We start from the raw sequence: 12,847 nt of genomic DNA, 5'->3' as shown, positions 1-12,847 counted from the left end.
ATTAATAATGTATTTCTGTCACCCAGCTGCAACCATCTAACCCTTATAACATGTAATATGTATAGTAGACTTGTATATCCCCAGACCCCCCCCCCGGATAAGTGCACCACCCTATCCCACCCATAGTGTTCTATTTATTGACAAATGTACATATTGTAACTACACATATGCATAGCCATATTTTATTGCACTTCATACTAATCATCCTGCACATACACTTATTCTTACTACTCTTATAATGTTACTGTTTCTGCACTACAATGGTACTGTTACCACACTGTACATAGAAGTACATACTGTACATATCGGTCTATATGGTTCATACTGAATATCCATATTTATTCTGTTTTTCTCATAACATATTCTGTTAATACACTGCATTTATCTATATTATACTTACTTCTATTATAATGTCACTGCTGCCACATTACACATATCTGTACATGTTGTTCATACATTGTTCATATTACATAGTCATATTTATTCTGCTCTTATTAAGGTAACTGCTAATACACTGCACATATTTATATTTAATTTATATCAATTTAAACCACCTTCTGTTAACCATCTGTACACTACTCTCTACACTGTCCTATAGTTCTTGTCCTGTTTATATTTGTATATCATATTGCACTTTTCTGCTTTTTTTTGCACTTATTCTGGCTAGATGCAAATTGCATTTCCTTTTCTTTGTACTTGTACTCTGCACAATGCCAATAAAGTTGAATCTAATCTAATACAATCTAATCTAATCTTTGTCTTACACATTCTGCTTATCTTGCATATATTTAACAATTACTTTTATATAATAAGCAGGATTTATGTGGACAAATATGAGTGAATAGGAGAATGAATCATGCTCTGAAAGACTTTCTTAACAAATAACCTTCCTCTTTTATATATTTTAGAGTGACTTTAGAGTCTCTTTTAGATACTTTTGGCTGATGTTTCCTCTGAAAGGACTGCATTTAGATGTACTCCGTTTGTTGAATATTATGTTTAACTGCCACATTTACCGCTTTTCTTTCTTTGTTTTTATTCTATACATATGAACATAAATATATCTTCCGTCTCTTTAGAGTTTAGTTTGTAAAACACTTTGAGCTGCATTTAATGTGTGCAAGGTGCTTTACAAACAAGATATTATTATTATATTGATCTGTAGTGTTATCTACTTTATGAATGAGTGAACATGATGACATTAAAAACAGACCCAGAGTTAAACTGTCACATGAGTTTTATTCAACAGGAGACACAAGTTACTCTGATTCATCAGGTAGTAACAGATTACTCTGATTCATCAGGTAGTAACAGATTACTCTGATTCAACAGGTAGTAACAGATTACTCTGATTCAACAGGTAGTAACAGATTACTCTGATTCATCAGGTAGTAACAGATTACTCTGATTCATCAGGTAGTAACAGATTACTCTGATTCAACAGGTAGTAACAGATTACTCTGATTCAACAGGTAGTAACAGATTACTCTGATTCATCAGGTAGTAACAGATTACTCTGATTCATCAGGTAGTAATAGATTACTCTGATTCAACAGGTAGTAACAGATTACTCTGATTCAACAGGTAGTAACAGATTACTCTGATTCAACAGGTAGTAACAGATTACTCTGATTCATCAGGTAGTAACAGATTACTCTGATTCATCAGGTAGTAATAGATTACTCTGATTCAACAGGTAGTAACAGATTACTCTGATTCATCAGGTAGTAACAGATTACTCTGATTCAACAGGTAGTAATAGATTACTCTGATTCAACAGGTAGTAATAGATTACTCTGATTCAACAGGTAGTAACAGATTACTCTGATTCAACAGGTAGTAATAGATTACTCTGATTCAACAGGTAGTAACAGATTACTCTGATTCAACAGGTAGTAATAGATTACTCTGATTCAACAGGTAGTAATATATTACTCTGATTCATCAGGTAGTAACAGATTACTCTGATTCAACAGGTAGTAATAGATTACTCTGATTCAACAGGTAGTAATAGATTACTCTGATTCAACAGGTAGTAACAGATTACTCTGATTCAACAGGTAGTAACAGATTACTCTGATTCATCAGGTAGTAACAGATTACTCTGATTCATCAGGTAGTAATAGATTACGCTGATTCATCAGGTAGTAACAGATTACTCTGATTCATCAGGTAGTAACAGATTACTCTGATTCATTTATCAGTTGGGAATGTACAGACCTTCTTCATAGTGAACAGGGTTACCATTGTTATCACAACCGATTACAATTCTGATGTTGGGACGTTTGCCTTCACAGCCACAGTAGTCAAACGTGAGGTTCTCATTGCATTTGCAATTAACAACTCTGAACTTTTTAAGGCTGATTCTCAGATTTTGATTTTCTGGATACCTCTCTCCTTCATCCCCACAGACCTTTTTGACAACGCCATAACTGGCACTGATAAAGGTGTTCTCCTCCTTACACTTGTTACTATTGGTTTGATGGATTTTTCTCTTTTTTATCACGGCGTCACAGCTGTTAGGATTCATGTTCTGGTTGATATGCTGATTTATAAACTTCTTAACTCTTGGATCTAAGTCCTGAGAGATCACGGCAGCAGAGATCAGCAGAACACCAGCAAAGATAGAGATCTTCATGTTGATCTGGAGAACACAGAGTTATAAAAGCTGTTAGAGACTTTACACTGACATATCTAACATCTCTTTATATTATCATATAAAAGCTGTTAGAGACTTTACTCTGACATATCTACCATCTCTTTATATTATCATATAAAAGCTGTTAGAGACTTTACTCTGACATATCTAACATCTCTTTATATTATCATATAAAAGCTGTTAGAGACATTACTCTGACATATCTAACATCTCTTTATCATAAAGTATATCTTATCTTATCAGCAGAGCAGCACACCCGGCAAAAAGATAGAGGTCTCTTTTTATTCATAAGCGAGCGCCAGAAGCGGAAAAAAGGGTCAAAACTTCAGAAAAAAAAATTATGGCAAAAACTTTGAAAAAGGGTAAAACAAGGTGCAAAGAAATTCTAAAAAGCATCATCCTCAAAGCTGAAAAAGAATCTACATCAAGCAGAGTTTAAGGTTTAAATGTGTTAAAGACAGAATACACTCCATTACAAAGATTATGTAATAGTTATTATTATGTTTGTAATCCTAACAACAATATAATAACAAAAAAAGTCGAAAAAAGTGAGAAAATTGGTGGGGGGGAATCGTAGAAAAAAAACGTCGAAAACAAAATTGTCCAAAAGCCAACAACAAAAGTTGAAATTTTTTTTAAAATGCGACAAAAACGTTAAATAACAGAAATATTGGAAAAAACAATTGTGAAAAAACATCAGAAAAAACGTTTGAAGTTTTAGAGACACACATACGCTTTGAGTAGTCGTTAAGACTAGACAAGAGCTATATAAAAACATTCACGCACAGAGACACACACATACACAAACAGGCACAAACACAGACAAACAGACACACACACACACACACACACACACACACACACACACACACACACACACACACAGACACACACAAACAAGCAGAGAAGTTTGAATGTCTTAGAGACAGAAAAAGCATTTCATTCTCTGCTGTGTGTCGCCCCCCCCTCTCCTCTTTCCTGTCTAAAGATGTCACAATAAAAGCCCCAAAAAATTCTTTGAAAAAAAAGTGTCTGAAAACATAAAAAAGTATTTTTATTCATTTTTAAACTTTTTCAGTGTTCAATGTGCAGAATTATCAGATTTGACTTTTAACTTCAAATTAAAGAAATCTATGGACTTATTACGTAACATTTGTTTTTAGTTTGATAAATGTCTAATTTCTTTGTTCTGAAGAGCTCGTAATCTCCCAAAAAGATTATAGTTATTACCAATATAGTGTGTACACAATACAATACCTGCACACAGGATTAAATACATTTCATATACAGGTTCAGCAGATTTCTTTCTGTGGAAGAAACCCATAAAGTCCTGATGCAGCGAGATGAAGTTAGACAAACCAAACAATAAAGTGAAAATATAAACAAACTTTTGAGTTTTCCTCCTCGTGGCTGAAACAGAATCAGAGAAGTTTAAATGTGTTAAAGAGAGAATAATAATATGAAGTATATTTACCTGAATGACAGGAGAGAGATGAGTTCTATTGTCAGCAGCAGGAGAGATACCTGGAATATCACATGATAACAAACACACTATGTTACATCACAGTTAACTAAAAAAGTGGTGACAAAACTGTCAAAAAGCAGCGAGAAAAAGTGTGTAAAGGTCAAAAAAGTGCAGAAAAAAGTTATGTGATATCACAGTTAACTTCAAGGTTCTTTAGAATACGTGTCAAAAATGCAACAAAAACGTCGACAAAAATGACAAAGAGTGACAAACAACAGAATGACAAACCTTGAAAAATACGTCAGAAAAAGTGGCAAAAGGTGACTGAAAAGTCACAAAAAAGTTGACAAAAACATTAAAAAAAACAAAAAGTGAGAAAAACTAATGTTAGGAGCCAGAGTCTTTAGTTTTTATCTTACCGTAGAGTTGGTGGAGAAAGATCAGGTGTGAAGGAGCTGCTGTCCTTTGGTCGACTTGTTTTCAGTAAAAAGGATTGAATGTTAAAATGCACAAAGTCTGAAGAAGAAGAAGAAGAGCAGAACTCTGACACGATGCAAATCTGAAGAATGTTCAGACTGATAAATGAAATAATCTGCAGTCTTATATCCTCCCTCAGAGAGGGGTTGTCTCTGAAACAAACAGCTGAATATCATCTCCATATACGGTAAACATTTGGCTACAGGTTCAGACATCCCACCCACTGGTCCTAATTTAAATATACACGTTAATGACGGACAGAGACGAACACGGAAAAACCAAAAAGAGGAAATTAAGTTGTTGTTTTCACACTTTAAGATGTTTTCACACTTTGCTCCGATGCAGCTTACTGTAAATGATGATCTACAATAATAGAGAAACATTAACTCAAAATACTTACTAATACTTTTTTAAATTAAAAAATATACTTTTTTATATTATGAAACACAATACTGAGGCAGTTTCTATAGCAGGTATAGCGTTAGCTTTCACAGGCAGCAAGCAAAGACCTTTACATCAGGATTTATTTTGCTTAATGTCAAAGTCAATTTCTTTTGTGCTTAAAGTGCTTTACATTAAAAATAGCATAGACATTCAAACAAAACAGAACTAGAAATACACAATATAATCAACAAGACCAAACACATACAAGTGCAACTATACACACAAACATTCTCTCACACACACACACACACACTGACACACTCACTCACTCATACACACACGCACACACACACACACACACACACACACACACACACACACACACACACACACTCAAGTTAAGATGTTGTTTTCACACTTTAAGATGTTCTCACACTTTGTTCCAATGCAGCTTACTGTAAATGATGTCCTACAAAAATAGAGAAACATTAACTTAGATGAATACTTTTTTAAATTAAAAAATATACTATTTTATATCATGAAACACAATACTCAGGTGGTTTCTATAGCAGGTATAGCGTTAGCTTTCACTAGCAGCTAGCACAGACCTTTACATCACGATTTATTTTGCTTAATGTCAAAGTCAATTTATTGTGCTTAAAGTGCTTTACATTAAAAACAGCACACACATTAATACAAAACCGAAATAGAAATACACAACAAGAACAAACAAGATATACAAGTACAACTATACACACACACAAACACACAGACACAGACAAACACACACAGACACACACACACACACACACACACACACACACACACACACACACACACACACACACACACACACACACACACAAACACACACACACACACACACACAAACACACACAGACACAGACACAGACACTGTGGTGGCAAATTTGATTTCATTCTACATTATTGTCTTAATGAGTGTTTAGTAATTCCACAAAATTCTGTTTGTTCATGTGTAGACTTAAAGGCACCAGTGAGAGAGCTGGCCTCGTAGACTGTGAGCATAGCAGAAGTTATTTTTGCTAAAGAATTGCAGCTCCTCATTTGTTTATTTCTCGTAGATAAAGTGAAGAAGGCTATACCACTGTCTGAACCGTATCTCTTTCTGTCTCCTGAGATAAGCAGGTCTTTAGTCTAATGTAGCAGACACAGGAGCAGAATGGAAGGTTGTAAAATCATCTGACTGTCTATGGTATTTTTTAGAAAAGTGGCAGCATGCTAAAGATATTTGGAGAGGGGTGGCTTAATGTTGTTTCTTCACTATATGATGTTTGGATGTTTATATTTTAGGTTAGAAGACCCTTTCAGATGTGCCGTTGTACTTGTGAAACTGTTTTCTCTGCATTTGCAAATGTAAATAAATGCTCAAAGACCAGACTTTGGTTTAATTCTCAAACAGTCTTTGTTCGTTTTCATTTTTATCATTGATGTTACTAAACCCTGTTGCTTCACGGAAAAACTTCCAACAACACACATACACACACAAACACACACACACACAGACACACAAACACACACAGACACATGCCCCACACACAAACACACACACAACCACACACAAACACACACACACACATGCCCCACACACACACACAAAAACACACACACACACACACACACACACACACACACACACACACACACACACAAAAAAAAAACACACACCTGTTGGAGCTGTGATTGGTGGAGCTGTGATTGGTGGAGGAGTCCTGGGGGCGGAGTCTCGGACTCTGAAAGAGGAGAAACAGAAAGACAGCGTGTGATTGGTCGGATCAACAGACCAACATGTATATTTTTTGGCCTTCTCTGTCTGTTTTTGTAGCTTTTTTGGGACGTTTTTTTAAGGTTTTTTTGTGCTTGGTTACCGTTTCCTTGACTGTAACGTGGTTAGTTATTTTACAGTTTAAACAATAAATGATCGTTAATAAAACTACTTTATAATCAGTGACATCATGAGGGGACTCTGGTCCAACACACGTTCATACCTGTTGATCAGGTGTAGTGATCAATGATTGGCTTTTTTAACATCTATTAACCTAACATTAACGTGTGTTTGTGTGTCTGTGTGTTTGTCTGTCTGTCTGTGTCTGTCTGTCTGTCTGTCTGTCTGTCTGTCTGTGTGTGTGTGTGTCTGTGTGTGTGTTTCTATGTGTGTGTGTGTGTTTGTGTGTGTGTGTGTCTGTGTGTGTGTGTGTGTGTGTCTGTGTGTCTGTGTGTGTGTGTCCACCTGTTGCCATGGCTCCAGCTCCTCAGCCTCACACTCCATAACCAAATCTGTGTCCATGTTGCTACGGAAACCACAAAAACAAAACAAAATTTTAAACTAAAGGGCGACCTCTGACCCTCCACCCATCACCATCATCATCATCATCAGCTACTCAGATATGTTAGTATGTAGAAATCTGTAAAGTAACTAACTTTAAGTAAGTCATTTCGCATGTTATTTTGGATTCAGATTTTAGATTATGGGAGGTGATCCACAAAAACCCTCAGCCAGCATATTTCCACCAGACTCCATGTAAATAATCAGGACTTTTATTATCGTAAAACACACTTCATTCAAAGGGGACAGAAACTAAATAAAACTACCAAAAGCCGTCTTGGTTCATCTTTCCACTGTTCCAACAATCACCACTCTGGTTTGGTTGAAATAAACCCTTAATTCACCCATTTACATGTGGAAATATGCTGGCTCTATACACGCTAAAAGTCCTGATTATTTACATGGAGTCTGGTGGAGATATGCTGGCTCTATATTCACTAAAAGTCCTGATTATTTACATGGAGTCTGGTGGAGATATGCTGGCTCTATACACGCTAAAAGTCCTGATTATTTACATGGAGTCTGGTGGAAATATGCTGGCTCTATACACGCTAAAAGTCCTGATTATTAACATGGAGTCTGGTGGAGATATGCTGGCTCTATACACGCTAAAAGTCCTGATTATTTACATGGAGTCTGGTGGAGATATGCTGGCTCTATACACGCTAAAAGTCCTGATTATTTACATGGAGTCTGGTGGAGTTTGGTGATGGTGATTTCGGGGCTGTTTCATGTTAAACTAAAAGGATCTTACTCTTTAACTAAAAGGTCTATCTCTGTAGGGATCCATCCCATAATGTTGTCAGACACTTAGAATAATAATGTGAGTCTGTCAGCAGCAACAACAGAACTTTTAGTGACTCTAACTGCTGCTGAACATTAGTCCTGTAGGGTTACATTACAGTTAGCAGTTAGCTGTTAGCTGCTTCATTAGTTGTGTGTGTGTGCAGAATGAAACCAACCTTCTTTTTTTCGGCCTTTTTTCGCTGGCTGAGGAACTTTTTTGCCAAACATTTTTGGGGCTTTATGAGGCCCAAAATGTAAGTGAGAAGATTACAGTATATGAGACATGAAGATTACAGTATATGAGACATGCAATAACGGGTACAGGTAAGCGGATTGTCATCTCTGGGCCTCTACCTACATACAGGAAGGGTGCGGAGAGATGGTCCAGACTGTTCTGGCTCCACACCTGGCTGGAACCACTCTGCACTTCCCTGAGCATTCCCTATGTCGACAACTTCAACCTGTTCTGGGAGATGCCCAACCTGCTGAAGCTTGATGGTCTCCACCCAAACCGACACGGAGCCAGGATGCTATCTGACAACATAACGACCACACTGAAAGGCAAGTATTGACATTATGTTGAAAATATCACAGATTCATGTCCCCCAGGCATTGATCCTGATAGCACTATACAAGTGGATGAATCTGAAAATGTTTTCTGCAGGATAACATGTAGTACTAGTGTTATTCCAGTAACGTGTAGTACTAGTACTATTCCAGTAACATGTAGTACTAGTACTATTCCAATTATAATCAACAACAGACCACACAAAGTGGTGAATAGAGGGCAATACTTAACAACCTAACCCTTGGAATTAAAACTACCACTGCAATGATAGAAAAGGAAACGAAAATTAGATGTGGATTACTAAATATCAGATCTCTGTCTTCTAAAGCAGTACTAGTAAATTAATTGATATCTGATAATCAAATTGATCTATTCTGTCTTACTGAAACATGGCTGGGCCATGAAGAATATGTTAGTCTAAATGAAGCGACTCCTCCCAGTCATATTAATACTCAAATTCCTAGAGGCTCCGGCCGAGGAGGGGGAGTTGCAGCCATATTTGATTCAAGCCTGTTAATTAACCCTAAACCCAAACTGAATTATAACTCTTTTGAAAGTCTTGTTCTTAATCTTCAACATCCAACACGGAAATCAGAACAGCCAATTATATTTGTTGTTGTCTACCGAGCTCCAGGTCCGTATTCTGAATTTTTATCTGAATTCTCAGAGTTTTTATCATGTGTAGTCCTTAAATCAGACAAAGTACTTATTGTAGGTGATTTTAATATCCATGTGGACGTTGACAGCAATAGCCTTACTACTGCTTTCAATTCATTACTGGATTCAATCGGTTTCAGTCAGAGTGTGCACAAGGCGCGCACTGTTTTAACCCACACCCTCGACCTTGTGCTGGCATATGGTATTGAAATTGAGGACTTAAGAATATTTCCGCAGAATTTGGTATTATCAGATCATTTTTAATTACTTTTGAATTCTTGCTACCTGACCATACTAAACTAGATAATGGCGCTACACTAGATGCCTATCTGACAGTGCTATAGCTAAATTTAAGGAAGATATTACAACAGCATTTGACTCTATGTCGTGCCTTAGAATAACAGAGGACCTCTATGTTAACCTCAGTCCCTCTCGGGTTGATGCATTTGTGGGCCGGCCTCCGCGCTTGCCCTACGGACGACCTTGGACTCTGTCGCTCCTCTCAAAAAGAAGACGATGAAGCGAAGGAAAAAAGCTCCTTGGTATAACGAACAAACTCGCAGATTGAAACAAGTCTCGCGAAACCTCGAGGGTAAGTGGCGCTCCACCAAAGTGGAAGAATCCCGTCTGGATTGGCAAGAAAGTCTCAAAACCTATAGGAAGGCCTTAAGAAAAGCCAGATCAGACTATTACTCTTCACTAATAGAAGAAAATAAGAACAACCCAAGGTTTCTTTTCAGCACTGTAGCCAGGCTGACAGACAGTCATAGCTCTACTGAGCCATCTATTCCTCTAGCTCTGAGTAGTGATGACTTCATGAGCTTCTTCAATGATAAAATTATAACAATTAGAGATAAAATTAATCACCTTTTGCCCTCAACTTCTAACAGTTCATCTTTAAATACAGGACCGCTAGAACGAACGACTAATCCGGACATATACTTAAACTGCTTTTATCCTATAGACCTTCAACAATTAATGTTAAAGATATCCTCAGCTAAGCCATCTACCTGTCTCTTGGACCCCATCCCAACGAGGCTACTCAAAGAAGCGTTACCCGTGGTAAACACTTCACTACTAGATATGATCAATATGTCCTTATTAACAGGTTATGTACCGCAGTCATTTAAAATAGCTGCGATAAAACCTCTTCTGAAAAAACCGACCCTGGATCCTGAGGTCTTAGCAAACTATAGACCTACAGTGCCTTGCGAAAGTATTCGGCCCCCTTGAACGTTTCGACCTTTTGCCACATTTCAGGCCTCAAACATAAAGATATAAAACTGTAACTTTTTGTGAAGAATCAACAACAAGTGGGTCCCAATTATGAAGTGGAACGAAATTCATTGGCTATTTCAAATTTTTTTAACAAATAAAAACTGAAAAAGTGGGGTGCAAAATTATTCAGCCCCTTTACTTTCAGTGCAGCAAACTCTCTCCAGAAGTTCAGTGAGGATCTCTGAATGATCCAATGTTGACCTAAATGACTAATGATGATAAATAGAATCCAGCTGTGTGTAATCAAGTCTCCGTATAAATGCACCTGCTCTGTGATAGTCTCAGAGGTCCGTTAAAGCGCAGAGAGCATCATGAAGAACAAGGAACACACCAGGCAGGTCCGAGATACTGTTGTGGAGAAGTTTAAAGCCGGATTGGATACCAAAAGATTTCCCAAGCTTTAAACATCCCAAGGAGCACTGTGCAAGCGATAATATTGAAATGGAAGGAGTATCAGACCACTACAAATCTACGAAGACCCGGCCGTCCCTCTAAACTTTCAGCTCATACAATGAGAAGACTGATCAGAGATGCAGCCAAGAGGCCCATGATCACTCTGGATGAACTGCAGAGATCTACAGCTGAGGTGGGAGACTCTGTCCATAGGACAACAATCAGTCGTATACTGCACAAATCTGGCCTTTATGGAAGAGTGGCAAGAAGAAAGCCATTTCTTAAAGATATCCATAAAAGTGTCGTTTAAAGTTTGCCAAAAGCCACCTGGGAGACACACCAAACATGTGGAAGAAGGTGCTGTGGTCAGATGAAACCAAAATCGAACTTTTTGGCAACAATGCAAAATGTTATGTTTGGCGTAAAGCAACACAGCTCATCACCCTGAACACACCTTCCCCACTGTCAAACATGGTGGTGGCAGCATCATGGTTTGGGCCTGCTTTTCTTCAGCAAGGACAGGGAAGATGGTTAAAATTGATGGGAAGATGGATGGAGCCAAATACAGGACCATTCTGGAAGAAAACCTGATGGAGTCTGCAAAAGACCTGAGACTGGGACGGAGATTTGTCTTCCAACAAGACAATGATCCAAAACATAAAGCAAAATCTACAATGGAATGGTTCACAAATAAACATATCCAGGTGTTAGAATGGCCAAGTCAAAGTCCAGACCTGAATCCAATCGAGAATCTGTGGAAAGAACTGAAAACTGCTGTTCACAAACGCTCTCCATCCAACCTCACTGAGCTCGAGCTGTTTTGCAAGGAGGAATGGGCAAAAATGTCAGTCTCTCGATATGCAAAACTGATAGAGACATACCCCAAGCGACTTACAGCTGTAATCGCAGCAAAAGGTGGCGCTACAAAGTATTAACTTAACGGGGCTGAATAATTTTGCACGCCCAATATTTCAGTTTTTTATTTGTTTAAAAGGTTTGAAATATCCAATAAATTTCGTTCCACTTCATGATTGTGTCCCACTTGTTGTTGATTCTTCACAAAAAATTACAGTTTTATATCTTTGTTTGAGGCCTGAAATGTGGCAAAAGGTCGAAAAGTTCAAGGGGGCCGAATACTTACGCAAGGCACTGTATATCTAACCTTCCCTTTCTATCCAAGATCCTTGAGAAGGTGGTTGCTAATCAGTTATGTGATTTTCTACATAGCAACAGTTTATTTGATGATTTTCAATCAGGATTTAGAAAGAATCATAGCACAGAGACGGCACTGGTGAAAATTACTAACGACCTTCTAACAGCTGCAGACAATGGACTTGTCTCCATTCTTGTTTTACTAGATCTTAGTGCTGCTTTTGACACTATTGATCATACAATCCTGTTACAGAGATTAGAACACTTAGTCGGAATTAAAGGAACTGCACTAAAATGGTTTAAGTCTTATTTCTCTGAGCGATCCCAATTTGTTAACATTAACGATAAACCCTCCAAAGTCAGCCATGGCGTTCCTCAAGGCTCAGTGCTTGGACCAATTCTATTTTCCTTATATATGCTTCCTCTAGGACATATTATTAGGAAACACTCAATTAATTATCACTGCTACGCAGACGATACCCAATTATATCTGTCAATTAAGCCAGATGAAAGTGGTCAGTTAGCAAGACTTCAAACGTGTGTTGAGGATATAAAATCCTGGATGACCCACAACTGATGTTAAACTCAGACAAAACGGAAGTTATTGTGATAGGACCAACGCACCGCCGAACTTCGTTTTCGAAAGATATAGCTACTCTGGAT

At 37.6% G+C, this 12,847-nt stretch overlaps 1 long non-coding RNA gene across 1 annotated transcript; it reads right to left on the bottom strand.

The window, feature by feature from the left end:
• Positions 1 to 2,107: 2,107 nt before the first annotated feature.
• Positions 2,108 to 4,683, bottom strand: LOC120549688. The gene is made up of 3 exons (XR_005637419.1): positions 4,544 to 4,683; positions 4,134 to 4,183; positions 2,108 to 2,644 (listed from the first exon to the last, which is right to left on the bottom strand). It is a non-coding gene; the product is annotated as an uncharacterized LOC120549688 (long non-coding RNA).
• Positions 4,684 to 12,847: the final 8,164 nt, after the last annotated feature.

The sequence above is a fragment of the Perca fluviatilis genome, chromosome 20 (assembly GCF_010015445.1).
Source record: "Perca fluviatilis chromosome 20, GENO_Pfluv_1.0, whole genome shotgun sequence".
Classification (NCBI taxonomy): Eukaryota; Metazoa; Chordata; class Actinopteri; order Perciformes; family Percidae; genus Perca; species Perca fluviatilis.
Note: the sequence above shows the minus strand (reverse complement) of the source record. Positions and strands in the feature narration are given on the sequence as shown.